Raw genomic sequence first — 20,706 nt, 5'->3', positions numbered from 1 at the left:
AATGGCTCTCAAAGGAGATAGAAACAGGGTTCTAATGCAACTTTAATTTCAAAATTTGGTCGACCCAATTTTGAATTACACGCAAAACAATTTTTTGTACAGATTTAGGAAAAACATGTAAGTTTAGGTAAACTTTTTATACTAAACATTTCATATAAAATTTATGAAAAGTACCTACGAAGAAAATCTAACTCTTTATCTTTCGATAGAGTCTGAGAACGACTGGATTAAATGAAAGATGACTGAGATATGACCGAAAAACATTTCCATGTTTTTGAGGGGGTGACCCCAAACTTTTGCACGGGAGTGTACATTCCTCGATTCCTGGCAATGCGAAAGCGGACTCTCTGGCTAACGTGGGCGCTAGCGAAGGTGGTATTTACGAGTGTCAAATCGCTTTCGACGATTGTTTTGCATTAGCCCGTCAGGAGACCTTGATCATCGGGCATCACAAATGGAGAGATGGAGAGACGAGTAGATGGTTGCACTCTATCATCCCTCAGGTGTCGAAGAAGCCATGGTTCAAAGAGTTGAATTCAGGCGCCCAAGCCGTCCAAATAAACGAATGAGTAAAAAAAAATGTAAATAATGGGCTGATCTCAACGAGGTTACTCATATTGAATCGATACAATTGTGTGCACAAGTCCATTACCGTTCATGACACATCGCTTCACGCAGTTTACGCAATACGTTGAGTATGGTACGCACTTCTTTAATTTGTACGGTCTACTAAAACAACATTCATGATAAAACTTTAAAATTATACTTAAAATCACATCACGAAAGTTGTATTATATTACATATTGTTGTTACATCGGAAAATATAGAATACCATATGTCACGTCAAACTTTACTAGGCAACCATATATCCATTATCCAGACAATGGAAAACCCACACAGTTGAATGCAACTGTAAATTAACTAAATGAAAATTGACATTGACAGAGTCATGCTTCCACCCGCAAATTGCCACACGCCCGGAATAACCAGAACCAGTCAGTGGCACAATAAAGTTCAGTCCTGGTCGTCGAGTGCAACTGCTGGCAATGTGTCGTCGTCCTCCGGAAAGTGGATCAACAATGATAATGTTGTTCCTGGTTTCGTGCAATATTCAAAGCACCGCTCTGTAGTGTGGGGAATGGATGTGTCTATTCTATAATTCATTTGAACCCGTGAAGTTCTCAAACCGGCAACCAACCAACCAACCGCCTCCGCTACATCGTAGATTTCGTTCATTTGTCCATGTCACACCGTGCGCCAACTGACTGTTCGCTGAAAATTCACTCATTATTTAAATATTTATTTCATTTACCATTCTAGGTTATTGGCAGGCGAAAAGGAACCAAGAACGTCAACGATTCGCAATCAAGTTTAGAATCGACGCCCAGCAATAGGAAAAGTGAATCCAACAACGAGTGGCCCGATCCGCCCGACATTCCCATATGCAGCACCGAGGACGAAGCCGCTTCCCTGTATTCCGACTCCGGTAAATTCAACCTTGACCTCCATGATATCAATTAATCACAAATGTGACGATTTCTCGCTCTTTCGTTCAATTTCAGACGATGTCATACCGCAAGTACCGGACATTTCCGGCCGTGGGACGTACGTCATCCGGAAGGGTCGGCGGAGACAGCGGCTGGAAAGCTTGGATTCGAACGCCAGCAATAACCTTCCGATTCCGAGCAGCGAACCTCCGCCTCCGGTCCTACCGAGTCCCATCTTCCCTGCCTCCATGCTGCTGCCCAAGTCGAGGCACAGCATTGATTTGGGCCTGACGTCGTCCGGTTGCAGTGCCGTAATCAAGACCTCACACTCCGCCCCTCAGAAACTACCCAACTCAGTTCTCTCGCCCAGGTAATTAGCGAATGTTGTTGTCAATTAAATGTACCTACGCGTCACAATGAATTGAGAAAGGGGTTTCAACCGCAAGTGGAAATAAATTCCCAGATCACTGTCAGGAAGATGCCAATCTTACTGACGCACTTTCGCGGATATACGCAAATAGTTAATGGACAGATTTTTCAGGAGCTCTTCGGTAGTGTCTTAAAATATTTCACCAAAAACAATTTATGCGATTCGATGGACTCAATATGCAGATTAAAGAAACAAATTCTAAATTCAAAAAAATCCTGATTCTCCGAAATAAATATCAAACCTTTCAGGTGGTTTTATTATGCGAAATTTCTCAATAGTTTTCCACAGCTGTTTTTATCAAAATTCTCTAGGAATTAACTCTGGAATTTAAAGACGTAAGAAAAATAGGTTGGTAAAATTTTATGTTGAATTCGTTTTGAGTTTCGTCCTTTGTGTTTGAACAAAAACCGGAATGAATTCATCAGAGTCCAGAAATTACTTCGAGCCCGAGCAAAAGAAAATATAAACAGCATAAGAAAATATTATGACATAATAACTGTATAATGGATTCAGTAATTTTTATGTTATTAACATATCTTATTGTGTTATAAACTTGTCTGTCATAAGCGGCAAAATAACAAATATCATAACAAATAAATGTTCCTGGAAGACCAATTTAATAACATGTGTTGGAAATAGGAGAACGATTTCCTTCCGTGTTTAGTGAGTCCCGAGTTCTCCGTTGAATAGTATTTGGATATCGTTATATTCTGTCACAGAAAGAACAGATGTAGAATGTTATGTGATGTGATATAGGAAAGTTACTTCGCTGAATTTAGCTACGAGATAGTTACTAATAGTGCATAATTGAAGATGTTAGATGAATTGCGTTTCAGAAGACAGATAATGGAACTAAAATGTAAGTTGTAAAGCAAATATTTGTGCAATTCAAATTAATAAAATTGAACTATGTGCAGCTGCCAAAATAGTATGCTGCTTTCGAGAAGTTTCGCTCCTTCCAATAAATCGCGTTTCTAACAACATGTTTTGTTAGATTCAATAACATATTAATTACATTATAGCATTATTAATTATGAATCTTACTGTGAATTTGAACCTTGTTATTGTTATGTTATAGTTCATCACATATTTGTGCATTTTCAATAGTAGAATAATAACAAAACTTGATCTACAACAAAGTATATTATTGAAATGTTATTTAGTAGATGAATCTCAAAAACTTGATCATTAGAAAATAAGATCGCCCAACAAAACATGTTATAAAAAAGTAATACTTTTAATAGTTATTTATGTAACTAGTTGCAAAAAGTTGATTTTTTCAGCACGAGTCGTACATTTATCCAACGAGGCTTGCCGAGTTGGATAAATACGAAGAGTGCTAAAAAAATCTAGTTTTGCAACGAGTTCCATACAAAATTTTATGCAATGATTTTTTCATAATGCAACTCATTTGAGTTGCATAATATTCATAATGCAACTCAAATGAGTTGCATTATGAAGATTATACAACTATTTTTCATTATGCAACTCATTTCAGTTGCATAATGAACCAGTTCGAAAAAAATGGCCATTATGATACTGAAATGAGTTTTATAAAATTGAAATTATGATACTGAATTGCATAAAAGTTATTTATGATATGGAAACAGGCTATGCGATTATGTTGTTATGAAAATTTGATTCTCCTGTATTCGGGAGAGCTCTTGGAAACCCCATTATACAGAAAGCTTTAAGGCTGAAGGTATTTGGGTAGACCGGACATCAAGTGTAGGGAGAATGATTGAAAAGCGTTCGACTCCGACTTTAACATTCTTTATTCTGACACTTTACTAAATAAACACATCACGGCCTTCTACACAAGCTAAATAAACATTATTCCGAATAGACATTGAATACAAAAAAATACACCATTCGGATAATCGGCTTTGGAAGAACAACCAGGCTTTTCGTTACTGGGAATGTTAATGTGACTTTCTTTAGTATCTGTTAACCCGGTATGGGTCGCAACCAGAGAGTAAAAAATTCGAAGATTGAAAGTGAAGATTGACATTCTCATTTTCTCATTCGTGTTTGGTCATATTCATTGTCAGCTGAATGCCTCTCTTTTTTCATTCAATTCTCTGTCACGAATATTTTTTTCGCACGTCGTAAAATGTCCAATTTCTGTTAACAGACACACAATCCGACTCAATGGACAAATAGAGAACAAAATTAATATTCTAATTAACTACTATACACAAGTTTTGAGGTAATTGGAAGTATAATCGGGAGTTACGGTCCAGTTTTATTTTTCAGTGAAAATTGTCAGTGACAGAAAAAGGAATGAATAGGTGAAAAAATTCATTCACCAAAATGAATTTTATTTTGATTCCTCAGTTGAGAACCATCAAAATCCACGTTGAATTTCACTCATTGAAAATGGAAATTTCAAACTCTGATCGCAACCCATAGTTTGAGAAAGGCGAGAGTAAGATAATCCGGGTGAAATCATTTAACTCATGAAATCATTCCTGAAAGTAATTTGATCATTACTATAGGTGAATGGTGTCAAGATATGTTTGCATAAAAAAAACCTTCTAAACCCACGGAAAATCTTATCATTACCCAAATAAAATTGAAAAGATCCGGTTTTACTTGATTGCAATTAAGATTTTCTGGTGATTCTAGCATCAGCCATGCGCAGTGCTGAAAATGTCATAAAAATATGACATAATACTACAAAAATATGACATAATCATACGGGCGTATCTACAATGATCGATTTCTCTTCGTTGATTTTCTCTTCGGAGTATTTCGGGAAACACTTTCAATGTTCGGATGACCTCTCGATGCATTTCGATAAAAGACGAGTAGAGCTAGCATCTACAACAATAAGAACAATCATAAATGATTTGCGGACCAAGTTATTAGCTAATGAAAAAATCGATGAAGAGAATTGATTATTTAGTTATCATTTTACGCGGCTGTGAGTGAAATTACCGAATTCCAAAAGCTAGACTTTACAAATACTGGCAAGAAAGTCACGGAAAAACCGCACTTTCTCCAATATTTAAGGTTAATGTCATGGACTACCATCGAAAAATATCAATTGATATTCATCATGAAATATGATGACATTGATCTTAAATATTCAAATGTGAGTGGTTTTCCGTGATCTTCATGCAGAACTGGTCTAACTGCATAAATTTTTCAAATATCATATTTTCAGGTTGAGCTTCTGAAATGAGCTGTAGGTGATTAAATCCAGACAAGTTGAAATGACATTTTCAGCACTGGCCACATGTGTCAAAGAAATGCATGGTTGTCGATTTCTACGCTACGCATGTTAGGGGTCATTCAAACATGACAACCACCTTTGAGGGGGGGTATGTCTGTAAAGATGTGACAATCTATATATTAGGTATACGAAAAAGCGTGACAAAGGGGGGGGGGGTGGTCTTGAAATTATCGAAAAATGATGTACGTCATTTTTTAATGTCGTCATTAAGTGGCATCTTACCCCATGCACCACTTCCATTTTACGAACCAACTTCGTAAATTTCGTGAATATTTCTGTTGAAATGAGGCTATTTATTATTGAAAACAATGAAAGTTAAAAAATTGACATCTTACCCTACCTTACATTATTATGATAGGAAATGGTTGAGTTGAGTGCTATCATGAATTTGATGTTGAACTAAATAAATGAATTATGGATTCAAAGAAGACGCACGGTTTTTCACTTCATCACTATTTGCTAATTTCACTGCACTTAGTCAGAAATGTTAATCGTCGACATGGACTGGTGATGCGTACGAACAAATTTTTGCATGAAATTCGCGAAATTCTCCATCGAACTTATGTTTTTTTTTCGTCACTTATGCACTGAAGTCTTTTCGCTACTTCACACTGTCTAGCGGGAACAGACGAATCTATGACAAAAGATCGAAAGAGATAAGGACGAATAAACAAAAGGTCGAATGGACAAAATGTCGAATAGGACAAAGAGTTAAATAGACAAAAGACAATGAAAAAGTGATCAGAATTTGACAGAAAAATGACAATTAAAATTCCAATAAAAATACTATATCTGGCGATACCAAAGTTGTTAAACAACTTCAAAACAAAACATTATTGATAGATAGGAAAGTGTCTACTAAAACTTGCAAAAGCTTATAAGCATATACAGGGGGTGGCCAAAATGTTTGGGATAGGCTACTTTTTTTCTCTCACAGAAAAATTCAACATGCTATAACTTTTCATTGAATGCATCAAAAAATCTCATATTTTGACTGTTTATCAACCTATTATATGTGCATCATTGGTACAGATTTGGGCTCGATTGATTAATCTTTCGCAAAGTTAGAACCGATCGGGCAAAACACTATTTTTAGACAACTCATTTTTGAGCTGTCATATCTCGGAAACGAGTGAACCGAATTGAATGAAATTTTGAACGTACACTAACAATAGGTAAGTGCTTCACAAACTATTAAAACATAAGTACTTTTTAAACGTTGAAAAAAGTTATCATAGATTGACACTTTTTGGATTTTTCTCGAAAAAAAATGTAATTTTTTTACATCAATGTCAATAAATTTTAGTGTAGATATCCAAAGATTTTCCACTTCTGTTCTCAAGTTATCTCTATTTAGATATATTAGAGCCTATTTAGATTGAAGGAAGAAGACATTTAGTAATTTATGTGTAGTATTGTAAATTTGACTTATTTTCCTCTATATGGGTAAAAATTTCAACCCGGTATAATTTGATTCGCCGTGAGAAAATGTTACATTTTATAACGCCGTATTAAGCATCAATATATTGTTCATAAACGTTAAAAAATTCATTAAATTCGGTTCACTGGTTTCCGAGATGTGACAGTTCAAAAATTAGTTGTCTAAATAATAGTGCTTTACCAGAACGGTTCTTACATCGCGAAAAAATAATCAATCGAGCCCAAATTTGTACCAATGATGCACATATAATAGGTTGACAAACAGTCAAAATTTGAGATTTTTCGATGCACTCTATGAAAAGTTACAGCATGTTGAATTTTTTTGTGGGAGAAAAAAAGTAGCCTATCCCAAACATTTTGGCCATCCCCTGTATATATGTAGCAATTTATTACCGCATTGCAATTCGAAATTATTGCCCATAAATGATAGAATGCAATGCTATTGATTGAAGTTGAATGTGAAAATCAAATACCTGAAAGAACAGCCTATAGGTAAAAGAAGGATGAATCATAGATTGAAATATTGACATTTGAAACTCCAATCATTACAGCGATTTAATAGGCTGCTTATGAATTAGAGAAGAATAAATCTCTGAGCAAACAAAATGAAATAATTTAACTATACAGGTTGGTTCCGTTTTTATTACTCTCCGTTTTTGTCACTATCCGATTTCGTCAACATATCATTTGAGGGGCCCAGAATCAAAGGGGTGTAAGTGATCATTTGGTTGATTTTGAGCTGAGCATATCATAAAATTCTTCAGATTTCAAGCTTTCAGGAACTTTTTTAAGATTGTTTCTACGATGATTAGAAAAATTACAATAAATCAGAGAAAATTGTGTTGATTTTGAAACTCCATACATTTTGTATGGGATGAAAATTTAGTCAAAAACTTTAAACTTCATTTACTCGAAAGTGAGTTTTTGTCACTTACACCCCTTTGCTTCTAACCCCCTCATTTCGTTTTTGTCAACACTAAAATTTGCAACAAAAATTTCCCTCGAATACTAGTTATTTATAGTTCAACATTGATTAGAAGGTAGCCTAAATGACATAAACGACGATGCGCCACAGTAGCTTAAATGCAAAATTTTACTTCTTTTTTCATAACATAGAAAAATTTAACCATTTTATTTTTCAAGTGTGAGACAAGGTGCTTACTATAATAAATCAATAACAGGTGGTAAATTCATATAAAACTATTGAAAGTCCGACTCGATTATCACTTCGAATAAGCATTTTTTTCATATCATTAGCTTATTGTGTTAGTGCGCCTTCATTGGTGTTCTTATCAGTGATTTCTCGGTGGTATTCTTCCAGGAGCTTGCTTATGAAGATGCTGACAGAACTATTATCCTAGATTTTCATCCAGGAAATTCACCTTTTGGTTACTACGAAAACTGTAATCTTGGATTCCATTCAGTAACTCCTGCTAGGGATTCCACCTTGTGTATCTTCTGTGGATTCCTACATATTCCCTAACGGATTTCTTCTAAGAATTTCTTTAGGAAATTTTTCAAACATTCCTTTAGGGAATGCAGGAGTTTACTGTAACAGAAATTTACGGAACAGTAGTTTAGTTTGGAATCCAGGAATCCTATCTAGGGATTTTTCCAAGAACTCCTTAAGGAATTCCATAAACCCTGTAGGTTTCCCACAAGGAATTGCATGAAAGAACCTCCTGCAGCATTCCTAGAAAGAACTTCTGCAGGATTCCCACAAGAAACGCCAGGAAGATTTCCAATAGAACTTCTGGAGAATTCTCAGAAATAACTTCTGGAAGATGTCTATAAGGAACACCGTGAGGACTCTAAGAACGAACTTCTGGAGGATTTGCATAAAAAACTCCTGAAGAATTCCCAAAAGCAACCCCTCGAGAATACCCAGAAGCAGTTCCTCAAGGATTCGTAGAATAAATTCTTGGAGGATTCCAATAAGGAACTCTTGGAGGAAACGCAGTACGAAATCCTGAAGGGAATCTCAAGACAAATAATGATAGAATGTAGCAAAATCGCTTGGAAGTATTTGAAATTAAAGTTCCAGAAGAAACTCCTACTGCAAAGTTTTGGATGAGTCCCAGAAGAATTTCTTGGTAAAATACTAGAAGTAACTCTTTGAAAAATCCCAGATGAAATCCTTAAAATACTTTGAAGGAATCGCAGAAAAAAATTATGAGGGTTTTAGGCGAAAATACTAGAAAGCGGGGAATTTCATTAGAAACTGTCAGTGGCATGAAAAAACGAGTCCAGGATGTCTACTCAATCATGAAAATGAAGCCCCTCATATCTTAGGGTTAATTTTTAGAATTGCTGGGGCAAAGCTTTAAGCGAGGGTTAATGGATGAATAAATTTGTAGCAAACTTTGTGGAGAATGTTTGAGATTAGTTTTTGATTAAATTATGTAATGAATGTTCTCTTAATCAAAAATTTTGTTTTCAATTCATAAGCTTATATCCTTGCTTATTACTTAATAGAGATTCTGTAAAAAGCATGCAGAATTTCAAGATTTTTTTCTAGTGGCATTACAGTTGAGATAATTGCCAAGAACAGTTTTGAAGAGATTTACGATCCTCAAAGGAAATTATGAAGCCTTCTCTGGAGTAATCCGTTGAACGATTTTCGGGAATATTTCACAACTGCAATTATAACAGTGATAAATAGTCTTAAATTGTTGCAGTAACTTTTTTCCAAATTGCCACTAAATGTTTCCATTTAAATTTCAAACAAACATAAGATAATAATATTTTCTGTGTTATTGAATTGTGAATATTGCGTACGATTTGTCATAATAGATCTAAAAACAGGTCGCAGTAACTTATATACCCAACAAGGAATAAAACTTGCGTAAATCACTGGAACAATCTGTCCTCAGCCATCATAGCAAACTTGTCATTGTACGGGACTTCACGATCACAGCGACTTACTCCACTAATGCTCCACTCGTCAATGAAGTAGCATCACACTGAAAACCTCGTCATGAGGAGAAGGACAGGCAAGGCGAAGGACACTCTGCTTTTTCATACTCTACAATAATCAAACCAGAACAAATCTTCTCAAATTTATTCGAATCTTGTCAAATTGAATCTTCAGTTTTTTTTTTTAAATTGTGAAACAATCAGAAAACTGTCTGGACATAACTATTTTTGAAAAAAACAACAATGTATTCCTGAGTTAAAAAAAAATATTTGATTGGCAATTTGTTAGCAAATTGTTAAAATAGTAGATTTGATTTCACAGTTGTTCAATACTTGACATAGCTTATTTTGGGTTGAATGATCAGAGTCAGCTAAACATGATTTCAAAGTTAATCTAAGTGCGATTGATAATATGGAAAATAATTTATTTATAATGCAACATTCTTCGAAGTATACATTAAATGCCAAGGAAACGTAAAAATGGATTCTTAAGGGCTCCAACGAAACGTAATTGTTTTAATTTTCCAATAAAAAACATAGGGTGTAAAAACGTTTTTCTTCAGCTCCATGGGGGATGATACCTCTAAAAAGTTTGGGCAACACTGCTCTAGATATTCATTCTGGGATTCTTCAAGAAGTTACTTCTGAGACTTCTCAAGAATTTGTTAAAGTAATTTTCAAGGATCCTAAAATTTTCAATTTAGGATGAACATGGTGGCATAGGATTAAGGAGCGCACTCATATCCAATAATCTGTCACTCTATGCAAATTGTAGCGATACAAGAATGTATTATTTACAGCTGTAAACAAACCCAACATACATAGAATTGCTTAAAGAATAGGGGTACTCACGAGACAGATTAAATTGCTGCGTAAGCCATGATTTTGTGCTTATTTGAAATGTTTCACGATTTTGCGAATGAAATAATCAAAGATTGCCTTGGTGATCGCGACGTTTAATCAGTTTAATCAGTTACCGCTGTTTAGTGAATCCCCCTAATAGCAGTTATGATTTATGTTACAAATAGGTATGTCATTCCCTTGGTCATTCCTGCAGCATGATTCAATGTTAGGAGTGATTTGGATTTTCGACGAATGAAAATATGATATAGCTTTACACGACTAGTGCTTATCTGGGGAGACCTTCTATTCATCTAACATCCATGCTACGAATTAAATTCACATTGAAGTGTGTTAAGAATAAACTGTACAAAGCGTAATTCACTTCTCATTGTAGATTTTAAAATCTTCACCTACGTTGATGGTGGACTGGATCATACCAACACTCTAATGCTATAAATATTTATCATAGCTATCAAACAAGCCAAATGCACATCACTTGAGTATTTCAATCAAGCTTTGTTCAAATTTCAATCTCAATGTATTAACATTCATGCTTGTATCTCGCGTTACATTTGAAAAGAGCCTATTTCTAAAATGTAAACAAAATCGATTTTGATACCATTCCATAGCATCCCCCAACAGTAACCTACTGTACAAAAATCACCCACCTAATCGTTAACCTTATCAGAATAAACCCCACCTTCAAAATGGCCAATCCCTGCTTTTTTCCCAATCATTCATAAGCCCGTGCTCCAAATGGACCAGTAACGGTAAAATTTTGTTTACATTGGTAAGCCTTCTCGTTTAAGGACAAACGTCTTGAAATCCCGCTTCAACAGTGCATCAGAACTTCAAACGCACAAATCTCAAGATGCAAGCTTCCACAACAGTGTATTTTATTATTCTGTTCTTGCTCACTTGTAATAAGCTTAAAATAAGAAGATAAGCTGCGCTGGTTTTGTTTACGAAGAGATTTGTGCCCTTGAAATCGTGAGTAGGTGTCAAAATCGGCCATTGTGGCGGCCATGTTGGGATCCTAACAAGTCTGTCCTTAAAGAACCGACAACCGAAAATTTTCCGAGCGGCTCCCGGCCCGAGCGCCGAGAGAGAGAATTCTCTCTCAAAAAGGGCCGAGCCTTGATTCGATGTCAACATCGAACTCACTCGGGGGGCCGAACCACGCTAAGAAAATTTTAGAAAGACTCACAATAAGGCCGACACCAGGTGAAATATTTCAAATTAGCTTGACATGTTCATCTATCATTTTTAATACTTTTCTGATAAATTTTAATGCAATTTTGATTATCGATGCATAGATACATCTAATCTTGTGTCATCAGAACGGAAAGGATTTTGAAAAATCCTCAAACTGAGAAATACGAATAGAAAATGTGATCGAAAATGTTTGCATCGATTTTTCTCAATGTTTACGTTCTGGGGATAGGCCCTTTTCAAATGTAACGCGAGGTATTACGTATAATCATTACCGTAAAATGGGGTAACTTTGATAGTTTTTCAGCGTATTTTCTCAATATTTTTACATGTAACAGTATTTCCCAGAGTTTTATATTTTTAAAACAAGTACTGGGGTATCAGTTATCAATTGCAATTAAAAGATTCGATAATCTGAAATATTTTGGGTAACTTTTAGTTTTTCATATAACCGAAAATCAGATTTTCATTTTGGGGTAACTTTGATAATGCCCTAAAAACACATTAAATCTCAAAAAATAATCACAGATTGAAATCTTAGGAGTACGAAGATGATAAGAGAAGGCTTCTGGAATATATCAGATAGAATTTATATATCAAAGCATTGATTTTTACTAAATTCTACATATAAAAATGAGTTTGTGGAGTGCAAAACACAATAAATTTAGCAATCAAAAATCATTATCTTTGTAATAATAAATGCTTTACGGTACATCAACATATGATTACATGCTATTCATGGTTAATTTTCTTTTTTTTTGGGTAGTTTTTTAATGTTTTATTAACAAATTTTGAACAACACATATTTATCTACATGAAATTACGAGGGCATTGCATACTTTTAGGCGTTTATCAATGGATGGAGATTTATATACCAATTTACAAAATTGTTTCCATTTCGTAAAAACACACTTTGTTAAGAGATTCAAGGCCAGATATGGAATCTTCTATGATGAATCTATCGAGAATAAGAGTCTATTCATTGAAAAAATAGTTGTAACGAAGTCGTATAGCAGATTGTTTGAAAGGGTTGATGAATGGCAAAAATATCAACAATTTTTATTTTTTGTCCAAAAAGTTGTATGTAAACTAGATTTGAATGAAAATACGTTTAAGATGAACTTTCATATGTATAGAATTGATTTACGTTTGCCTTTTTCTTAACTGGTTGAAGGAATCATAGTTACAACATAAATTATACAACGCCTGTCGCACTATCAAAGTTACCCGCATTATCAAAGATACCCCGTTTTACGGTACTTCTAAATATGGATATGCATTTATATTATCAAAAATGATCTCCCTCTTGGTATTATCTATTTATGAAACCCTACACATATCTGCAACATAACTATATTTCACCGATGCTCCATTGCCACAACGATTTACTGTATCTTAGGGATTTGGGCGGAAATCCAGAGAACAGATACTACAATAAAGGGTACAGCCCTAATCCCTTCCTCGCCATTGATGTACACAACCTCCCACTCAATATAAACCCGCACTTATCTCCTTTTCCGTTTGTTGTTTCAATTTCGCTTCCAGGTCACGACTATCATTAGATTTAAGTTCACCTACCTCAGAGCTTTCAACAAACGTAAAGAAAATCACAACCCCTACCGGAAGCTTCCCGGCGCACCTGCAGCCTCAGCAACAACAGCAACCCTCACAGCTCCACAACAATAATAACAATAACAGCCTGAGCAAATCGAAATCCAACAGCAACAATAATCTTAGCACGGCCTGTGTAAACAATAACAGCATTACCGTCGTTGGTGGCGCAGCTCCGGTCCTGATTGGAAATGGCTCCCAGAGTGGGTCACAGCCGATAGTCTCATCGCGGTACACCGAGTTCAAAACGTACAGTTCGACCTTCGATGCCCTGCAGGCGCTGGAGAGTGCCAACAACAACAGCATGACACGCGGCGGAGGCACCACCGGAAATGGAACGGCCACCGTCGTACCCGTTGTCCCCGATAACGACAGCGCGATAATACGGGTTTCCTCGCTGCCGGCCGTCACACCGCCTCAACACCCAGGCTCCGCAACAGGTAAGCAACATCATCACTTCTGGAGTGAAGGTTTTTTTTTACGTGTTTATCACACTAAACCATTTGAGAGCGAGTGTTTGCTTATTCGCACGCTTGCTTGTGAAAAACCGCAGAGTGGATCTTCCGCTTCAATAAATTATTCAGCATAATCATAACGGTTGCGGTTTTATTTCCCTGGAGCTGCCCTCTCAGTCGCAACGTCCTTGGAAAAGCAATTTGTTGAAAATTTTCACAGCTCCTGGTTACACGGAAGTCGCAAAGCAGAAAAAGCATGTGCATATGGGGTTATGCATAAAATGGGTTTCTAAGTGCACGAGTTAAAAGTGGGCGAAGTTAGAAGCAACTTACACTACTGTAACAGTGATAAAACTATTTTCCAGAATACGGGGTTTCAACTTTTTTTTCATACAAATTGTACATAGTTAGATACTTGGTGGACTATAATTCGCTTCGTTGCCTGAACGCAGAATGAACGATTCTTCATTGAATCCAATAATGGATCAATAAGGGTAACTTGGGGTACCCCCAGGGCAATACGCTAAATATTTCATTGTATAAATGAATTTTCTTTTGGATGTAAGCTAATTTCATTTATTTCATTCATTTAGTTAACATCAAATTCATGATAATACTGAATCAACAATTTGCCGCCATAATACTCGATTTGCAGCTGCAGCTCTTCAACGTCGGTCACGCCCAACACTCGCCAGATCACACTCCACCTGGTGCACCCTCTCTGCACTCCACGCCTTCTTGTACCAACCGGATGGTTAGCAAACACCAACTTTGAAGGGTTGTTGCCCGGCATTCTTGCAACATGCTCTGCCCACCGTATCCTTCCGGCTTTGGCCACTTTCTGGATGCTGGGTTCGCCATAAAGAGCAGCGAGCTCGTGGTTCATCCTTCTCCGCCACACACCGTTCTCCTGCACGCCGCCGAAGATCGTCCTTAGCACCCGTCGCTCGAAAACTCCGAGTGCTTGCAGGTCCTGCTCGAGCATCGTCCATGTCTCGTGTCCGTAGAGAACCACCGGTCTTTAACGTCTTGTACATGGTACATTTGGTGCGGGGGTGAATACCGCTGTTTCTTCTGAAGCCCATAATAGGCACGACTTCCACTAATGATGCGCCTTCGTATTTCACGGCTCACGTTATTGTCAGCCGTTATCAAGGAACCGAGGTAGACGAATTCTTCTACCACCTCGAAAATATCCTTGTTTATCGTAACATTGCTGCCAAGGCTTGTCCTGTCTCACTCAGTCCCACTTACCAGCATGTACTTTGTCTTAGCCGCATTCACCACCAGTCCGACCTTTGCTGCTTCACGTGTTAGGCGGGTGTAAAGTTCTGCCACCGTTACAAATGTTCTAGCAATAATATCCATGTCATCCGCAAAACAGTCAAATTGGCCGGATTTCGTGAAGATCGTACCCCGGTTTTGAGTCCGGCTCGTCGCATAACACCTTCCAGGGCGATGTTGAAGAGTAGGCAGGAAAGTCCATCACCTTGTCGTAGTCCCCGTCGAGATTCGAATGAACTGGATAGTTCACCCGAAATCCTTACGCTGTTCTGCACACCGTCCATCGTTGCTTTAATCAGTCTGGTGAGCTTCCCGGGAAAGCTGTTTTCGTCTATAATTTTCCATAGCTCTGTGCGGTCGATACTGTCGTATGCCGCTTTAAAGTCGATGAACAGGTGTGGTGCGTTGGGATCTTGGTTGGGACATGGTATTCATGGCATTTCCGGAGGATTTGCCGTACGGTGAAGATCTGGTCCGTTGTCGATCGGCCGTCAATGGAACCGGCTTGGTAATTTCCCACGAACTCATTCGTTTCAGGTGAAGATTATCCCTTCCTTCCACTCCTCCGGTAGCTGTTCGGTTTTCCAGATCTTGACCCCCAGAACTTTTCCGGGCCCATCTTGATGAGTTCTACTGTGATACCGTCCTTACCAGCCGCTTTGTTGTTTTTGAGCTGGTGGATGGCATCCTTAACTTCCCTCAGCGTGGGAGTTGGTTCGTTCCCGTCCGCTGCTGCACCAACATAGTCATTTCCTCCGCTGCCTTGGTAGCCATTCATGTGCTCGTCGAAATGCAGCTTCCACCTTTCGATCACCTCACGTTTGTCCGTCAGGAGGCTCCCGTCCTTATCCTTGCAGATTTCGGCTTGCGGCACGTAGCCTTTGCGGGATGCGTTGAGCTTCTGGTAGAACTAACGTGTTTCTTGTGAACGGCACAGCAGTTCCATTTCCTCGCACTCCGTTTCTTCCAGGCGGCGCATTATCTCCCGGAAGAGACGGATCTGCTGCTTCCGCTTCTGTCTTTATCTCTCCACATTCTCTCGGGTTCCATGCTGCAGCATTACCGCCCGCGCTGCATCCATCACCTCCAAAACCGCTCTGCACTCCTCGTCGAACCAATCGTTTCGTCGACTCCGATAGTGCTCTCGGCTGCTTTGACTGTACTCCAGCAGTTCTCTAGAGGGGCCACAACGGTCACAGCCTCGTCCGGCAACGCTGCCTCGAGATTCTGCGCGTATGCGGTGGCGACATCCGGTTGCTTTAGTCGCTCTAGATCGTACCGGGGCGGCCGCCGGTACTGTACATTGTTAATAACGGAGAGTTTTGGGTGCAGTTTGACCATCACTAGGTAGTGATCGGAGTCGATATTAGCGCCACGATAGGTGGACGCTGATCTTTCCAATCGTCGGTCTGAATTCCTCCTCCTGGTCTACCTGAGCGTTTAGATCCGCTATGATGATCTTGACGTCGTGATTTGGGCAGCGGTCGTACTCGCGTTCGAGCTGTGCGTAAAATGCGTCTTTGTCATCATCAGTGCTTCTGGAGTGAGGGCTGTGCACGTTTATTATGCTAATGTTGAAGAATCGGCCCTTTATCCTCAACCTGCACATTCTTTCGTCGATCGGCTACCAACCAATCACGCGCCTCTGCATGTCGCCCATCACTATAAAAGCTGTTCCCAGCTCACGTGTGTTGCCGCAACTCTGTTAGATAGTATGATTACCTCTAAACGTTCGCACCATAGATCCTGTCCAACATACCTCCTGCAGCGCTACGATTCCAAACCCGCGGTCCTTCAGTATATCGGCGAGTATGCGGATGCTCCCGATGAAGTTGAGAGATCTGCAGTTCCACGTACCGAGCTTCCAATTGCAAGTCCCTTTTCGTTGCTGTGGTCGTCACCAATGATATCGGTTCGCATTATTCTTTTGTTGATTTTTCGGTGCTAGTATTTTTTTTACGGCTGGCTCGCAGGGCCTGACACCAACCCACTAACCCAGGGAGCTGGGCTTACCTTCCCGGAAGCCACTGGTTCTGCATTGGCATTTCTTCCAACTACAGTGCTAAATAGCTAGGCGCCAGTCTTCGCCGGGGGTGGTGTTTTTAATGGGCGCCCAGGAGACAATAATACATTTGAAGTGCACGGAATTCGAGCGATTGCGTCCTGATTAACCCGGGAGCGGTCGTGTCGTGTCCTGAGTACACGCACCATGAAAAAAGGACGCTTGTGATGCACAGTTTGTGCGTGGTGTCGCTGAGAGTGGCCGAAGACGCGACTGCTCGAGGGTTAAGGAAACCAGGGGGCACCGGGAGCCAAACGACCTCACGCTATTTTGTTAAATAAATGAAGTTTTGTTCAGGTTCAGATGCATGCAAACTAGTCGCAAAATTGAGCCAGTCAAGCCAATGAATAACAAATAAAAAGCGTGGAAAACGATGGTCTCCAAGCGTGGATTGGGAATTAGAATGTGGAAAGCTTGTCCAATTTAAAGCGCACGGAATTTAAGCGATTGTGTGCTGATTATATGGAATAAACCCATTAACTAGGGCGGCCAGTCTCAAACATTTTTGCCTATACAATGTTCGATCAAATTGAAAGGCTAAGTTTGTTCTCCTTCGTTAAGATTTAGTTTCCTCTGAAGAAGACACTAACCCCGTGTCGAAACGTTGAGAAATAAACATCGTTTGCTAATTTCAAACGATTCAGTCGAGTCTCCACTAGAGTAGCTAAGATTTAGTTTCATGTTAGAAATAAAGCCATTACAAATATTTATTTCACTTTTCGTCCCACCATTTTTTGGTTGGTCTATGCGGGAATACAAATATTAAAGCATTTAATCTGAAAAATATTAGAAACTCGTCGAATTTGTTAAAGAACTTTTAGTAAGACCCGATATTTTGATAAATATTTTTATCTGCCCCCTCAAAACGCAAAATCCAGCCAAAATAGTTGAAGGAGGGGGGGGGGCAAAAACTCAAAATACAATTTGTATTAGCCTAATATATGTGATTTTGTAATCAATAAACACAAACATTTGAATTATTGCATTTCAGTCTTGATTTCAGTTCAGCTAACCTAAAGAAAGCTTCTTCGACCATAATCATGACCTATAATTTTGGTCACGGTAAAGGCTGTGTATACTGCGCATTTCAGATCCTATTGTGATCCACTAGCCTCTGCCAAGCAACTCCTATCCCTACCTCCTCGTGATACCGGCTGGAAACTACGAGCAACCTTAGGGGAGATCGGGTAACCAATTCCGGTGGGAACTTTAATCGTATGCTGACAGGGACAGGGTGGTTTGCTTCTGCCTGAGCGCCTGTTCTCCAGGAGGAGCGGCTCACAAAAGCGTCTGATCCCCATGCTAGGGGCAGTCAAGATGGGCCCAGAAACGTTGGCCACCTGTCTGCGTCGGCTGATTGTCAGGGGAACCGAACCGCTACCAGTGGAAATAAAGGGTAATCTGCCCCACTCACAAGAATAAAGGCGACCATTTGGAATAAGAGAACTTCAGAGCGATCACTATTTTGAATGCTGCCTTCAAAGTGCTATCCCAGATCATCTTCCGTCGTCTTTCACCTAAAACTAATGAGATCGTGGAAAGCTATCAAGCCGGCTTCATCGACGGCCGATCGACAAAGGACCAGATCTACACCGCACAGCAAATCCTTCAGAAATGCCGTGAATACCAAGTCCCAACGCATCACCTGTTCATCGACTTCGAAACGGCATACGACAGTATCGACCACGCAGAGCTATGGAGAATCATGGACGAAAACGGCTTTCCTGGGAAACTGACTAGACTGATTAAAGCAACGATGGACGGTGTGCAAAACTTCGTAAGAGTTCCGGGTGAACTATCCAGTTCATTCGAATCTCTCCGGGGACTGCGACAAGGTGACGGACTCTCTTGCCTACTCTTAAACATCGCTCTGGAAGATGTGATGCGACGAGCCGAGCTCAACAGCCGGGAAACGATTTTCACAAAATCCGGTCAATGTGTGTGCTTTGCGGACGACAAGCAGCAATGGTCGGACTGGTGGTGAATCCCTCAAAAACAAAGTACATGCTGCGAACACGACCGGATCCGTCTGGGATATGACGGGGATACCTTTGAGGTGGTGGAGGAATTCGTCTACCTCGGATCCTTACTGACGGCTGACAAAACATGAGTCGTGAAATTCGAAGGCGCATCATCAGCGGAAGTCGGACCTACTACGGGCTCCAGAAGAAGCTGTGGACTAAGAAGATATACCCACGCACCAAATGCGCCATGTACAAAACGCTAATAAGACCGGTGGTCCTCTACGGGCACGAGATATGGACCATGCTCGAGGAGGACCTGCAAGCATTCGGAATTTTCGAGCGACGCGTGCTGAGGACGATCTTCGGCAGTGTGCAGAAGAACGGTATGTGGCCTGAGAAGGGTGAACCACGAGCTCGCTGCACTTTACGGCGAACCCAGCATCCAGAAGGTGGCCAAAGCCGGAAGGATACGATAGGCAGGGCATGTTGCAAGAATGCTGGACAACAACCCTGTAACGTTGGTTGGTGGAACGTCACTTGGCGAGCATATGGCGTGGCCGAGGATGGAGAATGGCAGCCACGAACCGTGTGTTATAGAGAAATATTATTGATTCAGTTTTATCTTGAATTTGATGTCATACTACATAAATGAAATGAAATTTTGGCCAGTACTGTATCACATTTCCATCTATTTCCGCAATGGGTTCATTCAAATATTACGTAACGCTAAGGGCGGAGGGAAGGGGTCTAGCGCTGAGTTACGCTTCATAAAAATTTCAAAATTTCCCATACAAAATTTATAACGTGGGGGTTGGTGTTACGTAATATTTGTATGAGTCATTGGTGCATTACAAAATGCTAATTGTAGTATATCGCCAAAGTTCTTGAAATATGTAATTTTCTTGATTGTTTGCCTTTGTTTTTCAAATGAAAAAATAATATCTGTCCAACAATAATTCTTATTTTTTCCCATTTTCAGCCGAAGGTCTTTCGACGCCACGCCGTGAGCTCGCCCCGCCAATCGAGGAGGACGAGGAAGTGGACAGTGACACCCAGCGGGGTGCCCCGTTACGCAAAATAGAGGATAATATTAGTGCTTTATTACGTGGTGATATATCTGTTGCTAGAGTAGCCGGTTCGTAGAATGACCCTTTCCGACGAATGAATCATTTGTAATGACCTCAATTTAACTTCCCATTCACACAGACATACCTCCCGCGAGACGTCCATTAGGTTTTCGCCTAGGTGTTCATAAATCAGAAAGTGCCAAAGAAATGCTTTTATCGCAAGCTGGATTGGGGCCTTTGCCACCGTCACCGCCGTCATCTAGTCCCGAACCGGTAAATGGAGAAATAACTACCTTCTATGCAGCAGTTAATAATACTCGATTTTGCTTCCACATTTTAGGACAGTGACGAATTTCCTCCGCTGCCTCCCTCGCCTACCGAGGAACCCGAAGTTATCCACCAGCTGCACGGCATACGCATCAGCTCACGCAATAGGTCCAACAGTACCAAACACGAAGGTCACTTCCGGGACGAGCAGGCACCGGCCGTTCCGCCCCATCGTGGCCCGTCGATCAATACGCTTAAAACGAGGTGAGTGTGTTAGTAATCTGTGAAAATCTGGTAAAACGGTTCCATCCAAAATGTGATCTGTCAGTTCTGATCTGACATGGATGTTTTTATCTGGTTGGAGTAATAGTGGATTTACACAGTGGTCAAGAATTTGAGGTGTTCATCGAAATCTTTGTTCCAATTTTTA

The 20,706-nt window shown here is 39.6% G+C and overlaps 1 non-coding gene across 4 annotated transcripts in view; it reads left to right on the top strand.

Moving 5' to 3' along the window:
• Positions 1 to 20,706, top strand: part of LOC109428242 (mucin-2) — a 362,414-nt gene that overhangs the window by 203,385 nt on the left and 138,323 nt on the right. For all 4 annotated transcript variants that reach the window (XR_009997698.1, XR_009997700.1, XR_009997699.1 and 1 more), the window contains exons 7-12: positions 1,321 to 1,486; positions 1,563 to 1,857; positions 13,112 to 13,617; positions 19,922 to 20,077; positions 20,149 to 20,282; positions 20,350 to 20,540. This is a non-coding gene — a transcript (mucin-2). The remainder of the gene's footprint in view (positions 1 to 1,320; positions 1,487 to 1,562; positions 1,858 to 13,111; positions 13,618 to 19,921; positions 20,078 to 20,148; positions 20,283 to 20,349; positions 20,541 to 20,706) is intronic.

Source organism: Aedes albopictus, chromosome 2 (genome assembly GCF_035046485.1).
Source record: "Aedes albopictus strain Foshan chromosome 2, AalbF5, whole genome shotgun sequence".
NCBI classification, from domain to species: domain Eukaryota; kingdom Metazoa; phylum Arthropoda; class Insecta; order Diptera; family Culicidae; genus Aedes; species Aedes albopictus.
This window is presented reverse-complemented; position numbering and strand designations above follow the sequence as displayed.